This window comes from Rattus norvegicus, chromosome 11 (assembly GCF_036323735.1).
Source record: "Rattus norvegicus strain BN/NHsdMcwi chromosome 11, GRCr8, whole genome shotgun sequence".
Lineage (NCBI taxonomy): Eukaryota > Metazoa > Chordata > Mammalia > Rodentia > Muridae > Rattus > Rattus norvegicus.
In genome coordinates, this window is record NC_086029.1 from 92233215 (window position 1) to 92240440 (window position 7226).

General features: G+C 48.6%; 1 long non-coding RNA gene across 1 annotated transcript; it reads left to right on the forward strand.

The window, feature by feature from the left end:
• Positions 1 to 748: 748 nt before the first annotated feature.
• Positions 749 to 6623, forward strand: LOC134481027 (uncharacterized). Its single transcript, XR_010056195.1, has 2 exons — positions 749 to 1129; positions 4026 to 6623. It is a non-coding gene; the product is annotated as an uncharacterized LOC134481027 (long non-coding RNA).
• The last annotated feature ends 603 nt before the right edge of the window (positions 6624 to 7226 follow it).

Genomic DNA, 7226 nt, shown 5'->3' on the forward strand with positions numbered 1-7226 from the left:
TTTTATTTGGGGGGACAGAATCTCATGTCATTCAGGCTGGTCTCAACTTGCCATGTGATGAGGATGACCTTGAACTGACGATTCTCCTGCTTCTCCCAAGTGCCAGATTACAGCTGTGAGCCTTTATATTCCACTAGACCCCCAACTCCATTCCTCTACCCAGCCTCCAATCAGCGGCTCCGATGGAATCCTGTCTGGGATGGTCCGATTTCACTGCCCACTCGACTGGCTTTAGAATTACCTAGAAGGATGGTTTCAGAGAGCATTAACTGAGGAGGGAAGACCTGCCCTGACCAGAATAGAAAGGGAAAATGAAGGCAGCAAAGTCAGTAGCAGCGTTCCACTGTCTCCGCTTCCTGACTGTCCATGACGTGTGACCACGCTTTCTAATCCTGCTGCCACAGCATGGTGGACAGCACCCTTAGATGACGAGTTCAATAAACACTGTCTTCCTAAAGGTACTTTTGTTGGTCCAGGAAGCTTCCGTGAACCCAAAAGACCACCAAGTAGCCGATCCCGATGCGGTCACACCACGGTCTCTTTGTTAACAAGCTCAAGCGCGGGCCACTCCGCAGTCTCTGACGCAGCAGAATGGGAGGTTGCAAGCATTTATAGAGGCAAGAAGGGAGGGAGTATCCAGGCTGGCATACATCTGATTGGCCGGGTCGGGGGCGGATGGGGGTGATGGATGGGCGGGGGCTGTTACGGAATCTTGTTGCCTTGTAACATAATTGGCTGGTCCTGGCAGTCAAACCATCAATTGTAACTTCTGTTTTCCTCCTGATTGGTGGTTGTTAGGAAGTGACGTAACAGAAGCAGGCTTGTAACCTGGAGCTGCAGATTTGTGAGGAATAACCTGGAAGCTGGTTCTAGACACGGGTCTTGTTGGGGGTAACCTGGAAACCGGTGTCAGGTACCAACTTTAACTCAAGTTCAACCTTAGGTCAGGTTCTCGAAGATGGAGCCTGAACCCCAAAAGATCTGGTCTCTCACTTCCATCACGTGGTTTTTCCAGAGCAGCCGGGAAAGTACCCAAGACACTAGCTACAGTTTAAGAACGGAGCCCATCCGCTCCTTCCACCGTCGCTGCAATGCTTGGCTCAGAAATGGGCACACAACCTGGTTAAAGGTAGTAGGGCATTATGGGGCTTTTGCTAATGATCCTGAGAAAAAAATAATTACCCATTTTTCATTACACACAAACTAAGTAGGTAGTCTAGAGGAGTGTAACTTATATTCACAAAGCTTGAGGTTGATTGAAAATAATAGAGTCAACCCAGAAAAGGAAAAGCTGGGTCCAGAGCCCTCTTTGCGTATCTCGCACAGGAGCCCGATATTAAACCCGAGGCTGAGATCCCCAGGGCTGACCTGTTCACAGCTCCGCCTCAGGTCCTGCACTCTGGCAGATCCTCGGCTCTGGAAGAGCCTGGAGCTGAGGAGCAGAGAGCCAGCGGTTAGGTAGTCTGAGCTCAGGCAGAGGCTAATGGGCAATATCACAGCTCTCTCTCTGGACTATGGCATACGACTCCAGCTAATTCGTGAGACTCCAGGAGCCTTTCGATTCCCAGCATGCCCCTGGCCCGTGGAGGTGGGTCTATGTGCAAAATTTCACTTTCCAAGAAGCAAGGAAGGGAAAACGCAGGATGTTCCTTCAGAGGAGGAATGTCTAATGAATATTTTCTCCAGATAGATATTTTGCCGCGGTCAACCTCCTAACTAGCGGTCCAGGCATAGACTTCCTGGAGGTGTTCATTACAGCAAACTGTCTGCTTTTCCAGGCATTTTCTCACATTGTTCCTCTGCCAGATGTTTCTCCAGGCTGTATCTTCTTCCTATCTCTGACTTTCCAAAGCTGTCTCATATGCCAGCATCTTCCCAACCCATAGAGCCCTGCTTCCCACCCTACCAATGACCTTCCCGTTCTGAATGCCCATGGCAGTTGAAGGCCATCTAGGTTATGTCAGCCCATGTGCCTAACACAGCCTTTAATGTTCCCTTCCACAGTCACCTCCCCAAGAAGCTATCGAGCTTCATGCTTTGGATATGACTTTTGCCCCGTAAGATCTCCATGTCAGGTTCAGCAGCACAATGAGTATGCCCCCTGAGTTCCCAGAGGATCCGCCATTATGAAATATAATGAGATGACTGATGCGGATACACCTGGTGGGCCCACGCCAAGATGTCCCCTGAGAAATCATGCCATGTGACAGACCTGGTATAAAGGAGGATTTTTTGGGGGGGGGGGGTGGAGGGGAGTGAGGGCCTGGAGAAGGGGTAGAGGCAGACGGACGGGAACAGAGGCATGAGAACAGAGAAGGGGGACAGAGGACAGAAAGAGAGACCGGGGGAGCATATGGGAACAGAGAGAGAGCTGTGGTTTTGAGCAGTCTTTTTTATCTGCTGCTGCTGCTGCTTCTCCTGGTGGTGCTAGATCCCTGGGAGGAGCCCATCGGATCCCGTGAGCCAGAATCTGGCACATAATGAAGACAAATCCCATGAGACCAATCTCCACTATCAACTCGACTAGATTTAGACTCTAGTCCCATTCCTGGGTGTGACTGTGAAGGTCTTTGCAGGAAGCTAGACTGGAGGAACACACACACACACACACACACACACACACACACACACACTCCAGGGAAAGTAAGCAGCACTAGTCTACAGCCTGGGGTCCTGAAATGAATAAAAAGGAGAAAGTGGGCAGAAGGATAACATTTGGGACTGTGGACACAGTGTGACCAGTAAAGTAACTAATACAGCAAGCTTAAATGGGCTAAAATGCTTGCCAACTGGGACAGTTTCTTAGAGACAGACGCACTCACAGGGAGTTGCTCCCCATGATGAGCACAGAATCAGTGATCCTGACACAGTCATGAACTCAGCCGACTGCTCTGCTTCCGTGGCATCATGGGAGCTTGCCCCATCGGCTTGCAAGAAAATAAAAAATTAAAATAAGTAACGTGCTGAACAAGGCACTTGGCACAAAGCAGAAGGTGCCTATGTATGAATAAGACATAGTCTTGTCCCCAGGGTCCTTTCCTGGCACACATGAGTGCATTACATAAGTCTCAGAGACTAAACCAATGGGGTGGGTGCTTTGCCTGGAGGGGCTGAGGAAGGCTTCGCAGAAGAGGCAGTATTTGAACCTGGTCCTCAAGGGTGATAGGGAGCCTACGGGGCAAAGACAGACATAAGACAATCAGGGCAGAGGGACCAGAGTAGGCAGGCGAGAATGGGTATGTCATGTCACATCTCCAGGATGGCGTGGACATAACTGGCTGGCACTACGGTCTCATAGAAAATGAAGGATGTCAGGAGGAGAGAATGTAGTATGGCTTTTGAGGGGAGGAACTTTAACACCCTGCTAAAGGTGACACTTTTAACGACTGGGGAGGCTTGAACAGCTGCCATAAAAACCGGGGTCAGTGTTTAGGCCAGATAAGGAGACCAGGAGTTGCTTCAAAAAACATGGCTCTGGTTGGTGAGGATGACAAGGACCCGGACAGGTTTCTGTGCTAGAGGGGGGAAAGCGATGGCTTGAGAGACATTATGCCGGTGGGAGAGCCAAGCCCGTTCAGCGTTCCGAACCTTTCCAAGTTCCTTTTCCACACTACCCACATGGTCGCCCGCTCCCAGGCAGATTCTTCTTCCCTCCTTGGCTGTCAAATTCTAAGGCAAGGCAGTTCCAAATGCTGACTATGTCTTCCTTGGCCCATCTCAGCTTTTGGCAAATAAATTGGTACCATTCCCCAGAAAGCTTTGCTCAAACTTCATAAAGTTAGCAAAGAGAGAAGTGTTTTGGTTTTTTTTTTTTTTCTTTTCTTTTCTTTTCTTTTTTTCGGAGCTGGGGACTGAACCCAGGGCCTTGTGCTTGCTAGGCAAGTGCTCTACCACTGAGCTAAATCCCCAGCCCCCGTTGTTGTTGTTTTGGTTTTTTTTTTTCAAGAGAAGTGTTAACAGTATGATCTGTTCTAATCCCAGCCCTAACACTAACCCAGCTTTTTCACTCCCTCATGTGCTGCCAGAATCCGAAGAGGCGGCCTGTGCCAGACGCAAGTGATTTCAGCTGAACAAGCACTCCAAGGGTCACAGAGCTGCTAAGCTTGCAGAATGCACTGCCGCTTCGGAACTGGCTGGGGGCTGTTGGTGGAGGTCCACGTGGGTAACACAAAGGAACCTGGGTAGTGTTTTTCTTTGGCAAACAAATAACAGGCCTTTGATTTGGGATTAAACCAGGATGCAGGCGCCCTTCGTTCAGAGAGTTGGGGGAAGAGGGAAGGTGTATCTTGGACCATTCCCCTTTGAACGAGAGGCAGAAATAGTGTTTTACCAGCAGCTCAAGAAAGACCAAGGGCCAAGGGACACACACAACGTGTTTTCTGGGTTCCACTTCTTTAAAAGAACTATTGTGTTTAATCCCCCTCCCCAAACCTATAAGGCAGGTGTATTGTTGGCTTCTCAGATGAGAAAGCTGAAGTGTTGTAGAGAGAGGCATTTGCTCAAGAGAATGTAAGCAAGCTTTGCCGAAATTCGTACTGCACAGACATATCCCTGCTATATGACACCAAAGCGGTTTGCATCTCTGCAGTTTGCAAAGGACATCCACAGTCGGCTGCTCTCAGAATGGCTGCGAGGGAGCTAGCGATACGGCACCGAGATGTGGGGGAGCTGAGAGTTCCCAAGGGATTTGACAGCTGGAAAGCGAGACTTAAACAGAGAATAAGTCCTGATCCAGTTTCTTTTCTGTGGGGGGGAAGGGGGGCTTCTGTAAAAAGCAAAGATGAACATAAGAGAGAGAGAGACGGGCATTCACAAGGGAGAAGACCGCGTGAGGGTGCCTAGGGCGTTCGGAAAAGCGAACAAGATCCACGCCGGTGTGCGATTGTCTCACGGTCCTGTGTGCCAGTCTGAGCCGTCCTGCCCAGACCTCGACCCAGATTCTGCCTGGTTGCCCATCATGCCTCAGTTTCTCCTTCTATAAATAGGAACGAAAGTAGTACTTCCTTCAGGTCCAAACACTAAGAAAACATGAAGGCTCTCTGGAGGAAAGGACTTTGTAATGACGGACCAGGGAATTAACAGGAGATTCAGCATTGACTCCAAGCTCGGGCTCAGGCAAAGTCCCTGTTAAAAAGTAGAAGACGAAGACGGTTCAGTGGTAAAAGGCACTGTCTGCTCTTCCAAAGGACCTGGGTTCAATTCCCAGCACCCACGTGGCAGCTCACAACTGTCTGTAACTCCAGTTCCAAGCATCTGACACCCTCACACCAATGCACATAAAGTAGAATTAAATACATTATTTAAAAAAAATTCAAAAACGAACCTGGACGTGGTGGTACACACCTTTGATCCCAGCACCTGGGAGACAGAGGCAGACAGGCCTCTGAGTTCAAGACCAGCCTGGTCTACAGAGTTCCAAGACAGCCAGAGGTACACAGAGAACCCCTGAAGCCCTGTGGGGGCAGGGGTGACCAGGAAGAGCACATATGCAAAAGAAAGAAGCACTGAGCCCACGAACCAGCAGCTGTGGCTGTCTGCTCAAAGTTGAATGACGTCAAGCCAGTGGACAATCTAGCGTGACACCCCTAACTGAGAAGCTATTAACAATAGATGGCTTCTGGGGAGGGAGAGTCGGTTTTCCGGAATTCTGTGGTAGGTTGGCCCTGCTCCAGTGGATGGCACCACATCCAGAGTACATGAGCAATGCAACTCCAAGTCAACAGTTTAGTAAAAGTAAAATGGACCGGAGATTAGGGGACAGGAGTGAGGGGGCTAGAGTAGAGTGTAAATATAATCAAAATAATTGTATGAAATTTTCAAAGAAAAAAATTTTTAAAGCGAGAAAACAGGCTGGATACGGTGGCTTAAACAGTCACAGAGTTGAAGAAGGAGACGGGCTAGTTACAAGTTCAAGGCCATCTTAGTCTGCAGAGCAAATTTTAGGTCAGCCATGGCTACGTAGTGAGACACTGTCTCAAAGAGACAGGAAGAGGAGGAGGAGGAGCAGGAGAATGAAGAAAAACAAAACAAAACAAAACAAACAAAAAAAAAAAAACCAGAAAACAGAAGACGGTGCCCTGTGAGAGATTTGGCCTTGAGTTTGTTGAATTTAGGAGCTGCTAGCAATGAAAGTGGGGAATGCTGGGTACATGGAGGAAGTGCTATTAGCCAGGACAGGAAATCAGGAACTACCAATTTCTCCAGAAGAAGTGCAGGAAGATGGGAAGCAGGCTGGAGCTAGCTAGTCAGAGAACCATAGAGCTGCTGTGGGGCAGAGAAAATGGCAAGAGAGGCTCAGTTTCCAGACTATCTACTTCCCTTCCGGAAGCCCTAGACATGTAGGAGAGCTGGCTTTAAAGCGGCCCTTTGGCTGTCCCGGAACTCACTGTGTAGACCAGGCTGACCTCAAACTCAGAGGCCTGCCTCCTCTGCTAGGATTAAAGGCATACGCCACCAGGCCCTGCCTAAGCCATTCTTTTTCATTGTTACTATTGCTTTGTTTCTTTGAAACATTGTATTGCAATTGTGGCCAGCAAAACCCTGTAGCATCTCATTTCTGGATAGAGATCTGAAAAATGCAGCTGTTAAATCAGGCATAGCGGCTCACACCTTTAATCCCAGCATTTAGGAGGCAGTAGAAGTAGGTGGATCTCTGTGCGTTCGAGGCCAGCCTGGGCAAATTCCAGGACACCTAGGCTGTTACACAGAGAAACCCTGTCTCAAAACAAAATAATAATAATAATAATAATAATAATAATAATAATAATAATAATAATAATAAAACTGCAGGTGGCAGGTTCTCAGGAGACAATCAGGACACCCACGCCCACCCCAGCTGCATGTGTCAAGTTCAGGGAAAAGAAAATCAAGAGTGGCTAGAGAGGTGAAGAAATAAAAGCACTAAATTCTTTGCAATTAAGCAGCAAGACACCTCACAACCACCCCCAACACACACACACACACACACACACACACACACACACACACACACACACACACCAGGCCCACCTGTGAGCGTCTACAAGGACAGGGAGAGGCATAAGTTAAGAATTTGCCCCAAATAATCAGGCTAAGGGTTTCCAAGGAACTTTTTCCTTGTGTTTTGTTTGTGTGGGTGGGTGGGTGGATGGGTAGTAGGTTTTGTTGTTGTTTTTCTAAGCAGACTACACTTAAACTTGCAGCCCTCTTGCCTCAACCTCCCCAACTGTAAAGCCATGAGCCTTTGT